This window comes from Cataglyphis hispanica, chromosome 1 (genome assembly GCF_021464435.1).
Source record: "Cataglyphis hispanica isolate Lineage 1 chromosome 1, ULB_Chis1_1.0, whole genome shotgun sequence".
NCBI classification, from domain to species: domain Eukaryota; kingdom Metazoa; phylum Arthropoda; class Insecta; order Hymenoptera; family Formicidae; genus Cataglyphis; species Cataglyphis hispanica.
In genome coordinates this window covers 6,243,797-6,262,727 of record NC_065954.1, presented here as the reverse complement: position 1 = coordinate 6,262,727, position 18,931 = coordinate 6,243,797, and the positions used below count along the sequence as shown (strand labels likewise).

Genomic DNA, 18,931 nt, shown 5'->3' with positions numbered 1-18,931 from the left:
TTATTCGACATCTTAATTAATTTCCGGCCGCGTTACGGGATTGACTTAATAACTCGATACAATCACATTGTGCACATTGTATATCTGAGAGATCCGCATGTACATGTAATAAAACATAATAATACACGAGCTATAGACGATTTCCAGTGACCGTTAAGCCCCGGAAAATTTTTAGTTATATTAGAAACATATAATTAAGTGCTTTGATTAATAATTTATTGTGTCAGGAGTTTTTAAAAGATAATCACACAAGAAATATTTTCTCATATTGAGCCCCATTGCAACAATCGGCAAGATTGTATAATTCTTAGCCAGCCGTTTGCTCATTCTAAATATTTCATGCCTATCTTGTACTTTCAGATTATTATCAGACGCGTTCGGTCGCGGAGAGATTAAATTCGCGCGGGCGATATGTGAGTGCGACCACAATAATAAGTTAATATTAATAAAATTACGCGGAGGAAGATGCAGTGATAGGAACAACTTTTACAGATTCTTTCGAGGAAGTCGTGTTACACAACCTAACCGACAGAAGCAATTTTCTGAGCGCAGTCATCGGGCGCATTTTCTTTATTCCACGACTATCGGCGGCATGGCTGATTTAAATGCGTCACCGCAAGCACGTGAAAAATAAACGCAAAATACGAGAAAGTCGAACGTGTCGCGATGCACCGGTAGCCGCTTACGCGAAGCATATCGCCGCTATCGTAACCGCAATCTCATTGACGATTGTTCCATACGCGGCAGCAGCCGCGATCGTTCATGGTCGTGTGCTTTTAATTAAAATAAGCAGCGTATTACGATAGGTTCCATTACGGGTACAGTTTACCAAAACGAGAACCGACCTCCTGGAAGGAAACGGACGTGGGTTTTGCGCGACATTCCGCGGCCACGAGCACTCAAGTGATTACTTCGATAATGCGCGAGTTTCGACGAATCGACGAACGCCGAAAGCGCTGCCGCGGATCATCGATCGAGAACTGTCTCGCGTCGCAAGTCGCGAGACGAGTTACATCGCAAACGTGACCGAGCCGCGTTTAGCGAGAGCGCAATTTTTGCTATTTGTGGCGGGAATCAATCGGACCGCCGCCGCCATCACGTCGCGATCACGTGCGCATGATAACCGGTCGAATCGGACAACGATCGTCTCTCTTTCGCCGTGTTTATGGCGGTGCGCGTCGCCGAACGATGTTTGACAATCGAAGGATTTATCGTTCCATTTACCCGCGTATTACCTGAAAATCCGTGCTCACGACGTGAGAGATCGACCGCATCTGCCGGTTCTGCGAATTGCTCTCGCGCCTAATTGACATTTTTGAGAGACTGCCTCCTCTTCGTGCACGCGAGTCGAGATATATTCTCGACATAATGACATGAAGAATTTTCTACTAACGTCTGCAAAAGATTAATCTGCTCCATGTCTATGTATCTTCCCTGTATAACGTATCTTCGACGAAATGATACAGCGAGATATAGAACTATTATATTCACGTATGAAATTATTATATTCACGTACTGATCTCGCTTAAAAAAATAAATTTATTTGTTTTTTATTATTAATTATCGAAATAAATTTGGATCAAAATAAAAATATTTTTATATCAATATTTTTCACTACGCAGCAAAATTATATCAAGATGTAGCAGCTTACCGTCAGTTTCCACTGGCTATTTCCGAACAAACGAAGCGTCTATTGTGCGAATCACTCGTCATCACGATTACTCGTCTACGTACTCAATTTCTAATAGAACGCACTAGCTCGCTGTTTTTCTTTTTTTTTTTTTTTTTTGACACCTGACACGAGGTTTTAAAGCTCCTGCACTTTCGTCAAGATATTTCACCCACACTATATAGTCCACGTTTCTGGGCGATCCGAGAAAGAGATATTTCGCACTAATCACGCGCGGTCACAAAAAAGCCAGACAAACCGAATGAATTTTTCACGATACACTATATATACTCACGTTTAAAACTAATTGAGCAATCATCGAGATCATATCGATCGCGCAGTATATCGAGTCGATTTTATGCGTTTATATAATTTATGCAACTATTGTAAAATCAAGAGAAGCTTATTAACAATTTTGATTTAATCATTATAGAAAAAGGGAGAAATTATATATATAATAAACAGGCAAATTGTAGATATAAATAATAATAAGATAGAATTATTATACAAGAAGAAAAGAATATTTAAAATCGATCGTTTTCCACTATAGAAAATAGAAAACGCACTTGACAGTTGTCAATAAAGCCAATGGCATTACAGCACAGGCAATTAACACCACAACTTTCGGAGAGATGTCAAACTCAACGTCTCGTTTACGATCAAACAATCTTCTCAGATCAGCCTTGTGTAAGTAACAACAAAGATTCAAGGCTCATCAAATTGACCCGGTTGTGAATCGTTTGCCCTTTCAGTCCTGCTTCAAGAGATACGAAGATAACAAGCACGACAGCAGCATCAATGTGAGATCATGCAAGAGTTGGCGTTCCAGAACAATTAACCCCAAAGTCTAATCGCTTTAATTAGCATCATCCATAGTTTCCTTCCAACCTATTCTACCCTTCTCGTCTGTCAAGATTCGGAGCCTCCTCCGCTTCCTCCCCGTCATCGGGTCCTTCTAATCCTGATCTACTTTTTGATCGATTACATCCGACCACTGTCGATTAGTTACAAACTCAACGTCGATCGATGATAGGCGTTTTAGATTTTGATCATTGTGGGAGATCTATGGACGACAACACAAGACACAAATGTTCGATATTTGCTCTCTTAACAAAAAATCTATAAACTTTTTTAATGCAAAATAAAATTTGAAAGGCAGTCCTCTCTGGGATTCACTTGCGGATAAATCTCGACGATAAAATCGAGATGACGTTGACGATCGACGGATGCAATTTCCCACGTGTTTACAACGTACTATCCCGTATTGTCAGAGAAGCGGTTTCAGTACAGCATCCCATGTCGCCATTCGATCCTGCAGAGATCAGCATATCGGCCGCGAAGGGATGGAACGGATCTCTCGCCGCACGTTTCATGCGTGCCCGAACATTTCTCTCGTTCACACCCGGCGCCTCGTACATACACGCATGATCAACCGATTGGATAAAATCAGATTTTCGTCTCAACCAGCCTCGCGGTATCGCACGAGTGTCGACGCGAAATATTCACAATACACCGCGACGGCGGGAACGGGCGCGAACACGAACGGCTACGGACGATGACAATGATAATGATATAACAATAGCGTGCGTTCTCCACTGGTTCAGATCTTACACTGAAGACCAAGGTACACATACACATGTGTGTCGGCCGAGCCGGCAGGTAGAAGAAGGAGGTAGAGACCGAGAGGAGGAGGTGGAGTGTGGCTCCGGAGGAAGGGGAGCCCACGCTCTTGTGCACCGGCCGCGCACACAATCGCGGTACCAGATATACACACACATATGTATGTGCTCTCTCTTCCTTTCTCTCTCATTCGCGCACACAACATACCCTACTACGCTCACGCGATCGCGAGAGTGGAATCGGGAGAGCGCAGGAGAGCACGTTTACGCACCTGTATGTGTCGGATGCTGGAGCCTGGTGTACGGGCCCGTACACTCCGGCATGCTGTCTCCCTCGCGCGAGAGTGCTCTCGTCTTCCCCGTTATATCGCGCCGCGCCACGCCGCGCGGTGTGCGTACGTGCGTGAGCACGTGTGAGAGGGCCGTGTGCCTACATGCGAGGAGACAACGCCATGCCGTGCCGCACACAGCTAACCCGTCGTCTTAGGGGCCCCGGCCACGTCTCGTTCCGCGCGCGCGCCACAGCATCTCGCTTCACTTACATACGATACGATACGAGCCACAAGGCAGGCAGGCAGGTAGCGTACAAAACTAAAGAGACTCAGAAGAGAAGATATGGAGAGAGAAAGACAGAGTAACGGTGAGAGATCGAGGTAGAGTGAAAGAGGCAAAGAATCAGCCGGGAAGAAAAAGGAGGGGGAGGGGGAGAGAGAAAGAGAGAAATATGGAGAGGAAAGAGGGTGCTGAGACTAACCAACACTGGACAAGAGGAAGTAAGACAAGAAAGAGAAGAGACGAAAGGATAGACAGCCTGCAGTCATGGAGGGGTGTCCGTTGCTGCTTCTGCTACTCCCGGTATTGCTGCCGATGCTGCTGCCGTTGCTGTTTAACCGCGGATACGCGCGCTTTAACGCACTCGCGCGGGCTTCCTCTGTTTTTATCTATGCATCGTTTAGGCCAGAATGACGAATTGTTCGCGGATGAGGCGTATACTCTTTGATTTATATCAATGTTTTCCGTACAACAGACAAGAATCAAAGTGCCATATAAGATAATTATAGAACAAATTCTACAACACCTTTGATCGTCTATATAATCTCGATTAATTTATTTTTAATATAAAAATTATGTAGATATTAATTATTGTAATAAAAGAGAATTAATATATTAAAAATTTATCAAGTTAATTTCTATATAGTAATTTTTTTACGAGAGTTATATACAAGCGTTTCATATATATATATATATATATATATATATATATATATACATAAATAATAAATAAATAATAAATAAAGTTCAAAAAGAAAGATTCAAAATGATCATATACTTCATAGCCTCTTCTGTTGATTTTTCTAGGATTTAATGAATCATAAATGAATCATATGAGTATATCAATATTAAATAATAAATGGTAAAGAGAAAATATAGCTGTACGAATATCAACGTGAATAGCATCATGTATCGGCCTATCTGTCCCGTCTCCGCCTACGTATTTCACCTGTCATCTCCTCTTATCTCAGACAATCCGTTCATCCGTCTTTCGAAAGCGCTTCTCTCTTCTTCTTCATTGCTTTTATATTTTCTCTCTCTTTTTTTATTTATTTGAGGAAGTAAAAAATTACTACTGGAGAAAATAGGAACAGCTATTGTTGAGAATAATTCGTAATAAGAATTAAATTTTATTTTCCTGATCTTTGTTTTTTGTAGTTATTCGCGGCCGAGAACGTAGCGTGGATAATATCGTTAAAATATATTGAAGAAAAATATGGCAATAATACTCTAATACACTGATAATGTCAAATATTCCTAACAAATTCGAGAAACAGAACAACGTGCATCGACAATAGCATTACCGTTATATAAATCGAATTACCCAACGTCGAAGCGTTACACAACTGTGTTTGCGCACATCGTGCCAAAGTGATTTGTTTGTACGTAATTTAGTACATCTGTGCACACGGCCTTCGCCGAGCAAATTCGCACATTCGAAGCGATAAACATCGTACGCGAAAAGCCGTGCGCGGAAAGTTTTTCGGATGTGATGTTCCTTTCTTTCCCTGGACCGTAGCATCGTTCGCCATTAAGGCGAGCGCGATTTGCATACGGTTCGCGAAAAAGGAGAGGCGAAGGGAGGGAGAGAGGGACACGCGAGGCAGGAGGCCTTTGATTTATCGTTTCTGCTGCCGCCCTCCTTCGACGTTCCACATGCAGCGTGTGATTCTGTTGCGCCACGTTGCGTTCCAATTTTCAGTTCCACCGGCGCATAATGAATCGGTATGCAAATCCACGAATAGGGATCATAACTCATTCGTGCGATATCGTGTTCTCACACGCGGTCAATCGAGCGTGCTTCGCGAGACGGACACGACACGGGGCGACGCGGGACGACGCGAGACCAGGCGAAGAAGATAAGGACACCGAAGACCGGCCGCGGCAATTATACAAGCGCATGCATATATACGCGCGAGACGATATTCAATACAAAGATGCGGAGAAAAAAATCCCAGTCAAACTGACATGAAATATGTGACATCGAGTCCGCGTAAAAATATCGGCCCACTACCGTCCCTGTTAAACGTTTACTGCGCTCGGGCGCGAAGCCCACTCACGACCGGATTTTCTAGCTGCGTGTTGTCACCGCGACTCTTCTGCATTACGGATTCCCTTGTCAATTCGACAAACAGATTTATGTATTGGGAATTAGAAAAATTATCTTGTACACGAACAAGTATGTTAGAAGAATAAAGACGATAAATGTGGAATAAAGTTTTACGGATCGATCGATCGATTTTATAAGTCATTCATCTGTCACAGCGGCTATTAATTATTTTCATTTCATTACAAGGAAAAAAAAAATAAAGAGAACAAGAAGAGATAAAAGGTTTTGCAATTTGTTTGATGCAAATGGTAGGAAGATACCGTGCAGAAATAGGACAAGCGTACAAACCAGTATCTTTAGCGAGTGTGAGAGATGACATGCGCCGCGGAGGCACTCATTCCTGCACCGAAGGACACTCCCGGGATAGCACCGCGGTAAGATGGAAATACGCCTTTCGTTCGGGGCCGGATTTATCGCGTGCTTCTCGGACATTAACGGCCCAAAGTGTCAAGGGCGACTGAGCTTGTTACGGCGCGGATGCTTCGGCTCTATCAGTCGCCGAACATTGACGGGAACCAGCGAGAAAGAGACGCGGATAGACAGATTGAAAGCAGCAAAGAGAGGACTGAGGGGTGACCAGAGGAAGCGAGGCAGAGAGATAGACGCGGGTGAGAGAAAGAGAGAGAAGAAAGATAGATAGAGAGAGAGAGAGAGAGAGAGACTGTGAGGCGAGTAAGGGTTCGCTCGAAAAGCAGGGTACCCGTGTCCATTGACCGTAGGTACGCCAGTGTCGACCGCATCGATAATTCGATAAAGTGTCCTCACATTACCCTATTGATTGCTCCATTGTCCCGCGACGCTTCTCGACGATGGTTTCATCGAGGCTTTCAACCCTTGGTCCGATGCTTTGGTCCTACTTCCTTAGTCTCATCGGCGACTCGTCTATGTGCGCGACGTAGTAGTGTAACCATTGGCTTTTCTTCTTGCAATTGATTAAATGTAACACTCCCAACCGATTGTCCGCGCGTAAAGCATAACTGTACTTCGAGATCATTTACGAGAATCTATCCTCGAGCGATTAAATATAGATCTTTGTTCTCATCGTATCAAATTTATTCGTATCTCGTTGCAACAACATATAAATATACGAGAAAAAAAAATTCATGTTAACTATCAAAACTGATAATCAATTATGTTTAAGAAAAATCCAAGTATAGGATACGTAATTGAATTACGGTTAAAATTAATGATCTGCGGGATAACGAGCAATCATTTTTTTCTCGATGCGCTTATTATATTGTCATTTAAATTGCACATTTTGAAGATCCGCTGATATCTTGCAAACGCACGGGCCACTTGTTTCTAAACTTCATATATCAACGGCCACGCGAGCGTACGATCGGTCAGATCTCTTGTGAAATCGACGATCGATTATACCATGAAAAAAAGATAAAAGAGGGGAGAGGAGAGATCCGGACCTTTCGCTGGCGTGCCTGAATCCTAATTGAATCGTCAGGACGCTCCACCGAGTGCCGGCTCTCCGGATACCGGCTGTTGACGTCAAGAATGTGACAGATAATCGGACACCGCATCTCAAGAAATTAAATCTTAAGATCGAATTTCAATCGAGTCAACTTATAATTTTTATATGTATTTATCACCGAATTAGTGCTCACACACAATTCAACATATTTAATTGAAAAAATTAAAATATGATTATTAAGTACATTCGACTTCGCACATGTGTATGTTGTGCTCGATTATAAAGCTCTTCATAAATGCACTCTATAAATTTGTCTTCCCGAAGAATATTAAACGCGTTAAAAAGCGCATAAGAAACTCTCTTAACACGTCAATGAATGGTCTATGTAAACACTCTCTCTTCTACTGTACAATCATTTTTTTTTTTTTTATAGAGCTCCAGCGATGAGTATTGACAGGAACAAGTTGATTTTGACATGTGCATAGTAATTAAATTATCTAAAGATTCGACTACCGGTTCTGCGCGCGCGAGGCGGCGACTTGCGCATAACACTCGGTAATCGTCTGTAGCTATTTGGGAATCTTTTGACACTTTGGTCTGAGCCGAGGCTGTGCGTAGTCGTGGTGTTCGTACCTGCTCCTGTGGGCGGGACTCGGCATGCCATTCTATTTCAGCCCCGGCTTTCATTCATAACTGGGGTTTTTAATAGCTTGCCACACAGTGCCTATGGCGACGATGTTATACTCGCGGTTATATTCCTCGCCTTCTCTCAGCATTGACCTCTTCAACGCGCGCGAACGAAAAATCATTCTCCACGCTTAGCGCCGTCGTTATCTCGGTTAGACCGACGCTCGATTACCTTTCGCTTTAAACTATTCACTGTTATTTGAATTTGCATTGTAATATTTTGAATACTTTAACGCGCTTTAATTATAAAATATTAATTAATATAGAAACAAATTAACTTGTCAAATTGTATTATTTTTTTCTTTTGTTTATGCAGTAGTTTACTGACACTCAACAATCTGAGTCCATTAAACATTGTAAGATTAAAACATGAAATACTTGATATATAAAACGACTTTTCGCATAATATCAAATACAATCTAATATAATAACAGCTGTTTATCTCTCTCTCTCTCTCTCTCTCTCTCTCTCTCTCTCTCTTTTATATAATATTTCTTTATCATAATTTAAATTATCATTACAAATAATATTTTCCGCGTTTTTATGTAAAGACAAAACGGTAGCAAATAATGATACTAAACTTAACGTATGTATAGTTGCGATTTTGATGAGTTTATGTCATCTTATGGAAGAGAAGATATTTTAATATATTCTGAAATCTCTAAGGAGAGCAAGGGGACTCAGATGCGGAGGTGTAATTCCACGGAATATGCTCGCGAATGAAGCTGTCAATGCATCCAGAATGATCGATATGCACATATCTGTCTACGAGGCAAAATGTGCGACAACCCACTCGCACATATCCGTATACGGACGGCACGCGGTGAGATCTCGCGATATTGGAGCTCGTATATCAAACTGAATTATTTATTATCTTCTGGCTCAATACGTTTTCTTGCATTTTCTCCAGCCTCGCGTGATGCTGGATTGTGAACTCGCGCCAAGACAAATCCGCTTCGCAGCACTATTTAACTGTCCTCATACTATAAATTCACTCACTATTATTTAGAATTAGACAATTAATCTCGAGTATATTTTATGTATGCCCCGTGCACGTATACATTATTGCATTATTCTACGAGAAAAGAACGCGTCATTTGTTATTGCCTATATCGTTATTATGATTTCGTTCATTATGATTTCTTTATGTTACATCTTCGTTCAACTGATCAACGCTTTTGTTGCAGGTGCGAACAAACGGTTCAACAACAAATCATTCTCGTTTCTCGACGCGAAAATGCAGCTTTCATCGTAAGCCGATTAATCCTATCGGGCGTATCTCCGAAGCCTTACGCGCATACCATGGAAAGCCATGACACGCGCATACATACGTACAAACGTTGGAACTCTTTCGAGATTCCCGCTCGACATCGTTGAGAAGAAAACGAGAATACTGGGAGAATAGCTGAACAAAGAGAAAAGAGGTAGACAGGAGAGAGATGCGTGGTATGCGGCGAGGGAGGCGGGATGAGGCTTGCGAAGGTGAGGGCGACGCCATGAGGCTTATAAATAGACACGCGGATAATCACTCAGGATTTATGGTAACCACGGATTATCAAGTTGTACAAGGGGATATATTTCATATTCGCGACGTTACCTTATTTCAATGGGAGAATACCTGTTCCGCGCGTTACAAACTGCATGAACGTGCATACACGAGACGACACGTGTGTTGCATCGTGAGCGCCCTCGTAGATACTCGCAAGAGAGAGCTCTGTATACACGTGTATGTGTGATCTGCGCGCCCGCACGCTCGCGCATCAAGAAGACTGGCTCTCGGGGAGGCGTCCAGGTGCCCCGTTCTTCTCTTCTTTCATCTTCGTTCAACCCTTTTCCCTCCCGCTGCTCTCGTCTCAAAAATCATTCCCACGTTCAGCGACTACAAAAATACCCGGCCACTTTTCCGAGAGAGCGATCCTCTGACCGATCACCGGCGACATAGTACACCGACTCGATATCCGCTCTCGAGATTAGAACGGGGACTCTTAACGGGCGCGAAGACGTCGTTGGGTGTCGCCCGTCAGAGCTGGAATTTCGAAACCACTCGACCGAAAGGATGAAATTGCAACCCTTGATAAGGAAACGCGGCATCGAAGAAGAAAGTCAAAAGATGCTTGTAATAATAAGGAATAAAGACTAATACTTAAAACACACACACACACACACACACACACATGTATACTATTTTTATTTGATAAATTGTAGTAAAAATATCAAATTAAAAAAAAAAAAAATGCACAAGTAAAAATAATCTTTCTAAATTTATATTACTATAATTATTTTTTTAAATGTAAAATATTATATAATATATAAGAAACAATTTCCGCTATTTTTCTCTCTTGTTCACCTGAGATTGACTGTTCCACGAAATTTTAATGCAAAATTTAATATTCAAACTTTTATTATCACTGAAACGCCATGGATTTGAGTTCTTAGCTTGAACTTATTATTAGTTTCTCTTAAAAGAGAAAATTTTGCCGCAAATAATATTTCTTCCGTTCTTAGCAATAATTTCCATAAATAACTAGATATGTATAGCTAAAAATATGGAATAATCAATAACGTGAGTAATATTAATGAGCAAAAAATTAATATTGATGAGAAAAGCAAGCATAGAGTGACTCACGAGATTCACTCATCTTCCGATTGTCTTCGCGCCCTTCTTTCCATTTTTCACACGAGTGACGCTTTCAATGAACCTCTCTCTCTCTCTCTCTCTTATTAGCCATCGATGGAGATCGTGAATTATGGTAGACAATGAGTTTATCGATTCCGGATGAAGGTGCGCCGCGCAACTTCGATAAACGGAGAGAACTGTCCGCGAAACGATCGCTGTCTCGACTCTTCGTCGATCTGTACGTCGTTCGCGGCAATTACTGTTGGCCGAGCCCCGCGTTAGAAAGAAAGAGAAGGAGAGGAGCGTGCTCGCACACAAATGTACGAGACTTTAAACGCGAGTCAACACTGTCGGCGAGCCGACAGAGGCATCGCGTGTACTGGCAGATAGTATCGCCGAGATGCAACAATAGAGCCAAGATCGCCTTACTCTTTCCCTCGCCGCCGCCGCCGCCGCCCCGATTTCCTTTCTCTCTCTTTCCTTCTGTTCTTCTCTCTTCACGAAATATTCCCACAGTCCAGCCTCACACACGCCGGATTAACGCACCCACTGGGCTTCCTATTGTCAACGCACGTAACGTATACACGCATACGGACATGCGTGTCGACCGTGCGGCCTCTCACAATGCTCTAATATTCCTCAATCTAAAACGGCCCGGCGTCTTTTTACACGATTGTTAAGAGCAACCTTCCCATTATGCAGCAGGCCCTTGGACCCTTGGATCAGGTTGCTTCGATTTTCACTATCAACTACGACCGTACCATCACCCGATATACGTATCGTGGTAGCGTTATTGTTCACCGACAAAATTCGTGTCGTCATCCGATCGTAACTGCACTTCGTAGTCTTTCCAGAATTACTCGTCGTATAATTGCAAGATAAAATAAACGTAAATTCTGTTAAGTTACAACTGGATAGAAGAAATAATTGTCGTAAACGACGCTTGGATTGAAAAGCCTTTTAACTAGCACCGTTACACGGTCCAACACATGACTCGTTATTTCAGCGTAGTTGACTCATAACCCTTGACTCGTACTTGCAAGTCGAACATGACATTCTTTATCTAGATTCATTGTATAATATGACGTAACAGCTTCCATCGATCAAAGTATAACCGGACGCAATATACGCGTTTACTTCGAACTATGTGAGATACAAATAAATATTAATCGAAGCAAGATGCGTTTTCATCTTAAACGTACGTCCGACAAGATCACTCATCCATGTCATATCCATGTCGGCCTTGAGGGTCACGTAGCGCGAATGGACAGGCAGGAAATAACTATCTCGCCATACCAAGAAGGAGACACCGTCGAAGAGAAAAGAGCGGCACTTAAGAGACTCTGGAGGTTTAATTATCTTGCTCTTAACTGTTGTCATAATTCTTAACATGCGTAGGGACAGTTGGAAGCAATATCTATATAACGAAGCTTTTTAGAAATATATTAGCAAATAAAAATCTATACCATAAACAAATTAATTGATAATTTTATTAATTTAATTTAAATCAAAGTTTCTCTAGATTAAGCTTTCCTATCAAATTAAAAAAAATCCCGTTTTGAACTCTAATAGATAATAATGACTGAGAGTTCTCATGATTTCATAAGAGGCTCAATACTCTCGGATTAATTAGTAACGTTCGTTTTTGTTGATGGTGCTTATTAGACGAGCAATAATCCGAGATACCGTGAAAACTTCTTTCGTTACGTACACTTTAGATTACGTCCATTCCCTCTTACACGATTTGCCCGTACGAGAATCCCATATATAGTCTTTGAGCGTGTGTGGAGCTCTCCTTCTGCAGCATTCCATCGCAAGTAACTCTCATTCGCCGCGACTTTAATGACAGGATCAATATAATTTACAAGAATTAAATATAGTTTCCACAACGATATGCCGATGCGTAATGATTACATTATTGCAGAATATGTGCACACAAATGTTTCTTTTGCAAACGAATGCAGATATTTAATTTTTTCTATACATTCTACTTCTTTGAATTTTTTCTTACATGCTTAATATTGTTGAAAAGCGGAATGTAGACTATAACAAACATTTTAACATGCTTCGTAAATATCACAATATTCGTATAATTATAAAATAAAATCCTATAACAATTAAAAATATTATATCCTATCAAATATATCCCGTAAAGTATATATTTTTTTTATTCGAGTATATGTATATTACTTTTATAACATGTATATGTTATAAAAGATTTTTTAGTCGCAACTATTAATTTTTTTTTTTTTTCACAGTACGTTATTAGTGGCGATTCATAAGAATTCTCGGCGAGAGCAAATCTCAGCCGCTGCTCGTAATTATATCACCGCCGTTTTAAATTTTAATGTTGGAAGCAACGAGCCTGCAATGGTTAATGATCTCTCGCAGCGGTGGAAAAACATTAATGTCGAAAGTACTTGAGAAGTAATTGATCAAAGGAAAGTTATTAACGGCGTCAAGCAGAATTGTAGACATAACGCCAAATACATTTAAAGAATCATATAGTTAAATACGCTACACTTACGTAGCTGTTAGGTAGATATTCCTAAGATAAAGAATATAAATAAATGAATAGAGAGAATGAATTTAATAAAAAAAGTTGCATTTATAACTCTTAATAATTTGCTCTTGTACTTTATGAAATAATTTTATACGTGAAAATTAAGATTCATTTTTCTCACCTGTTTTCAAACATAATAATATTCATTATTATAAAAATAAATGTCGTTATATTGGAGAATTCTGTTACTCGTACGCAAGAGAACGCTGTATTCTGTCGATAACAATTCTTTACGAAAGGACACGGAAACGTAAGTGAGACAAGTCACGCACACATGTTGGACAATGCCGCGCATACCAGGTGATCGTCTGTGTTCGGTGTTTTGCGAACAAATCGGAGAGCGTCGCATTGGCACCCAAATTCGACAAGGGAGATCGAAGAAGGGACGCCGGATAGCAGCATCAGCCACTGTTCCAAAAGAAGGAAGAAGAGAAAAAGAGAAGGAGGAGAAAAACGAGAAGAAGCAGCAGCAAAGAGGCTGAAAGCATTGTTACGTTTTTCTTGTGCCTTTCTCCGTGCAAGGAACCTCCTCGTTTTTTTCCCGTTCCCTTTCTTTTCCCCTCTCCCTCAAATTTCATACCGGTGCACCTTGTACCTCCCCAAAGCCATCACAAACGCACCGGCTCGTACTCAGGTGTGCTCCATTGTTAGCCGCCCTACATACCGCGTACCACAGCCTCGCGTTTTGCCCTCCTTATTATGTTTTTGGCCATTATGAGCAGAGAGAAGAAAGAGAGCGGAGAAAGGTAGAGGAAGAGAAAGAGAGAGCAGAGAACACGTATACGCACGCATGAATACACGTGAGCGATAGATCAAGTGGCATTTTGTCGTCTTTAGACACAATGTTAGTCATGTCATGTTGGTGCAATCTCGTATAAACGCGAAAATTATAGCTTTTCAATGCGGGAATTGTTTATTTTATAGTATAAGTTCTTAATATATAATTACATGATCAAAATTGAACAACGATATTCAAAGGTTAATGTAGTTTCGATTTTTTATTGTTATTCTCTTCCTAAATGTAATTACATTAAACTTCCTTCTACTAAAACTTTTAAAACTTCCTAATAGTAACATTTCACCTTTAAATTAATATTAATACATACGCATAGAAAAGAAAAGCAAATATATTGATTTTAATAAAGTGGACAGAAGTCTGTACATTTACAAATAGGAAAATTTATGTATCTTCAATTTTATTATAAACAGAAAAAAATGAAAAGCGCCGGAAACTAAAATTTCTTTACTGAAAATTAGAAATTTTTCTCGTTGCTTTTAAGCTTTTAGCAAGAGGAGTAAACTAGCAAAGGGACAGGTTTCATTTTTGCATGCTGAAACGCTTACATAATATTTGCCGCAGTACCCGACGTTTTGTTGCTCGATTTGCGAGAAGCGTTCCAGCGGTATATACGAAGCACGACTCTTTATTACCGCGGACACAAGCACGTGGGATACGCGCTTTTTTTAACAAACACGCGATTTCCCTCGGTTTCCAGTACGTCGGCGCGAAAAAGAAAGAAAGAGAAGGGCCTTACGAGCCACAGCCAAAGGGATTTACGCGATGCTTGGCATGACCTTAAGGTCGTGACGTCGAAAAATTACTAAATTATTTAAGACTTCCTTAGCCACACGTCGGTACTTGTTGCCGGATGATTTATTTCGACTATCATGATGCATAGACCCACTATCCAATATTGTAATACGTTTTGCATACGTGCACGTATCATTGTCGATGCTCGTGGTCTGGGGGACCCCGGCGATTGAAACACTATCCGGGCTATATCTCAACAAGTTGGTCGGGCGTTATGAGTACCTGCTCCGCGCGGCATTATGTTCCCGATGGTAGAACAAGTCGCGTTCGGGTGGAGAGAACCGTGTAAAAGAAAGATACTTTCGCGATCGTTGAATCAGAATTCTCACGTTATTGCACTCGACAAAGCAGGTGTAATACTGACTTCCCTTTTAATATATACATGTTCATTTGTCGCGTCACTTGTCATTGTGATAAAAAAAAAATTGTACAACTTTTCCTACGTCGATTGTAATATTTTAACATGATATGCGCGAATCATAAGGGATTTGAGCAATCAAACAGTTTATGAAACGCGCGAATTACCGTAACGGATTGGATAGAAACATTCCATGTTATTAATTGTCATTTTATGATTGCGGATCAACGATATCGAGTATGAAAGGCGTATCGAGAAAATCTATCCTGAACGCAATTAAATTGATTCAATATTAACTATCATTAAAATACGTTGTAGTAATTAATATTAATTACTATGACTAAAACTACCATAAATGTTTCAGCTGAAACGAGTTTTAGCTATTATCATTCATTTCATATTATCCTGCGACATGTATATATATATATATATATATATGAATAATCAGTTAATATCATACTCGTTACAAATTTCAATATTGCTTATAAAATTGTATTGTAAATTTCTTTTCTTGTATATTTTTATTGCATGTTTTCTTGATATTTTCTTTACCAAAATTTTCTTTACTAATATTTAATTTTAACTTGATATTTACTTTTATATTAATTTATTATTTCACTTTATTAATATTTCCAATTTTTTTTTTATTTAAATTTCTAGCAAAATTAATTAAGTTAATTGAGCAATGTTTTCAAAAATATGAACATTTAAATATCAAAAACAGAGGATTAAATATTTTGATTTATTAATTATTAAACGAGCAGATATCAAATAATTTATATAAAGAAAAAAAACAAATAATAAAAAATATTTTTTGTTATTTATTCGATAGTTATGCATATTAGGATCAATTTCACAATTTTAATGGCCTTGACATATATCATCAAGAACAGCCCTGAGTAACTTTCAAAAGATTTTAGCCAATGCTCGTTGTTTATTAAAAAAATTACTAACAAAATAAGTTTCACGAATAGAACTAGAAAGATAGAATAATTTTCTGACATTAAAAAGTACACACACGCACATACGTATCCAATATACATATATACGGTGTGTGTATTAAAATCTTCACTTTATAATACACACAATCTTGTATTGTATCTAATTCTATTATAATCCATCTAATATTCTATTCATTAAATTTATTTTATTAATAACTTTTTAATAAACAACGAACGATATATAAAATCTTTTGAAAGTTACTCAGGTCTATCTTTAATACTATTTATATTTATCAAGGCTGTTGAAATCTGTGATATGTCGGCCTCAATTATTATATATTTCATCTCAAAATTAAAATGAAAAATAATATCAGAAAACTCACCAGTACGATGCACAACAACGAAGATGTAGTACATAATGTTAACCTGTGACATAAAAAAATATATATTCAAATTATAAAACAGTATATTTAAAATAACTAATATTTTAATCGCATGCAATTGTTATTAAAAAATGTATTATATACGATTAAAGTATTTGTTTTCTTTTTATTGTTTTTTTTTTATTTCAAGTTTTTAGCGAGTTTTAAAATCATATCAATTTCTTGCATAAAAAGCGCAATTATATTTTGACATTACTTATGTAATTATTTTCAATTATATATATATATATATATATATATATATATATATATATATAGATATTAAATTATATAATAATATAAAAAAAGGATACTTTCGCGAAAATAATAAAACCGCATGCAATGCGTTTAATTTAATCAAATAATAACTAATAAATATAATAAAATCACTCCCTTTACGGTTGCTTTGCCATTGCCTGATGTCTCCCTGGACCTCCTTCTCTCTTTATCTTTTCTTTTGATTAAACCCACACTCGCTGATACTTTGCAGACACACGGTTATTATAATCGCACACTACTTTGTACGGCACTCTCAAAAAAATCGACGCGCACTTTATTAGATATTTTGGCAAAAAATAAAAAAAAAACAACGCGAAAATTACTGTCACTATATCCTCGACGTTCGAAAATTGCGTAGTCAAATTCACGCATTACTTGCCACGTCAATGCAAAAATAACAAATGTATACGTATTTTAAGATAATTTTATTCTTTATATCTTGCAATATATAACATAAGTGATTAAAAATACGCAAGTAAAAATAAAAATACGAATCCAATAATATGTATGTCAGTTTCTGTTATATAATTGACGCGGAGATCTCAAAATACATTGCTTTACGAATGGAATTTACGAATATAATTAAAAGCGTCGCGATACTGCTCGACATCGATTTGGGTTTTATATACGACGTTTCGTCAATGTCTGAAAAAGAAATGTGATCGCGTTTACGGCACTTCGCTGTGTGATACTTGGCGATCGCGTCTGAGAATGATACTGTATGATACGGAATGACTGCTGCTTATTTACTTGTGTTATGAGTACGCGCGAATGACAACAAAGCGAATGACAACAAAGCGACCGAAACATACCAGCGCGTTTACGTCGTAAAATTCGGCGCTCGACTTTCATTATATTTACGATCGCGTGACAAATAGGAAGTGCTAACGCTCGTTGTCTACGATTATTATATATATATATATATATATTTTCGGACAATTGTCGCGTTTTTATTGAGCTATTATCAACTCCACACTTGAGATTCGAGTAAGCATGTATGGTATTAAATTTATCTTCCTAAATATAATACATTCGCGACAAATACGAGAAGATATTTAATGCGATTACATATTCTTTACAATTATTGTATATTTACGCAGGACGATTCATCGCATTTTAATTAACTATTAATTCTATTCACATAATATCAATGCGAAATTAAAGTTTCAAATATTGTCGATATCAATTTTTAATTTGTATATCGGATTGTTAATTTAATTTTAATGTTTTATGTCAATTTTTAATTTTTCTATCATTGATAAAATGATAATGAGTATAAGATGAATTGACTCCGAATCAAACGACATAAGCGACATATTTAATTAATAACGCTTAATTACTTATAATTGTAATTAAAACTATATATATTCTACTATCCGTCAAAATTGCGTAGCAAAAATTTGGCATTTCGGCAATCCATTAAAACACAATATTTTACGCGTGATTTATTGGATTTTTACGCGAATAGTCAAAAATTTGTGGATATAACATTTTGTTCAAGTATTTATCTTTGATTTTAATTTGTATATTTTGTCATTTATGTTGTGTTTAAAAAGAAAGAAAGAGAGGAAAGGGAGAGGAGAAAGAAAGAATAAAAGAAAAAAAAATAGTAAGGTTATGGACACGCATATTACGTAATAAAAATTTTTGTAATAAAAATTTTAGTATTGCCGCGGCGAGTGGAGCGTAAATTTAACTGATTCAAATGTAAAAAACTTTCGAAACTTTGTAAAACTACATATTTTATGTAAAAAAATTTCTATATTGAACCTTATCCGTTTAAATAATGCTTCGAAATGAAGAGTTTCCGCGCGAAGTTCGCTCCATAGAGAATTATCGCGAAATAATATCTACGTGTAATACGATCGCCCGATACTTTTCTCGGCATTTTCTTTCCGCGATACTATATTTACACCGTCCGATATGATATTTATTCTCGATAATTTAAAATCTCTTAACTCGGATGCGATCACTGAGACAAAGAGTAGTGATAGATTATATGCGAGATGAGACAAGATATTATGATCGTAATATCGTACCGTGATGTGATAAAATTGATTGTAGAGCGGTCGCAGCATCAATTACAACGATGGTGTCAGT

The 18,931-nt window shown here is 38.5% G+C and overlaps 1 protein-coding gene across 2 annotated transcripts in view; it reads right to left on the bottom strand.

The window, feature by feature from the left end:
* LOC126849872 (transcription factor SOX-5) overlaps nt 1–16,556 on the bottom strand; it is a 144,397-nt gene extending 127,841 nt beyond the window's left edge. The window contains exon 1 of one of the 2 annotated variants that reach the window (XM_050592216.1): nt 16,514–16,556. The gene's annotated coding sequence lies outside the window, so the exon portion shown is untranslated. Of the gene's footprint in view, nt 1–1,651; nt 3,268–16,513 lie in introns of those variants that run through there. The other variant, XM_050592206.1, reaches the window with a different exon arrangement.
* Between the last annotated feature and the right edge of the window lie 2,375 nt (nt 16,557–18,931).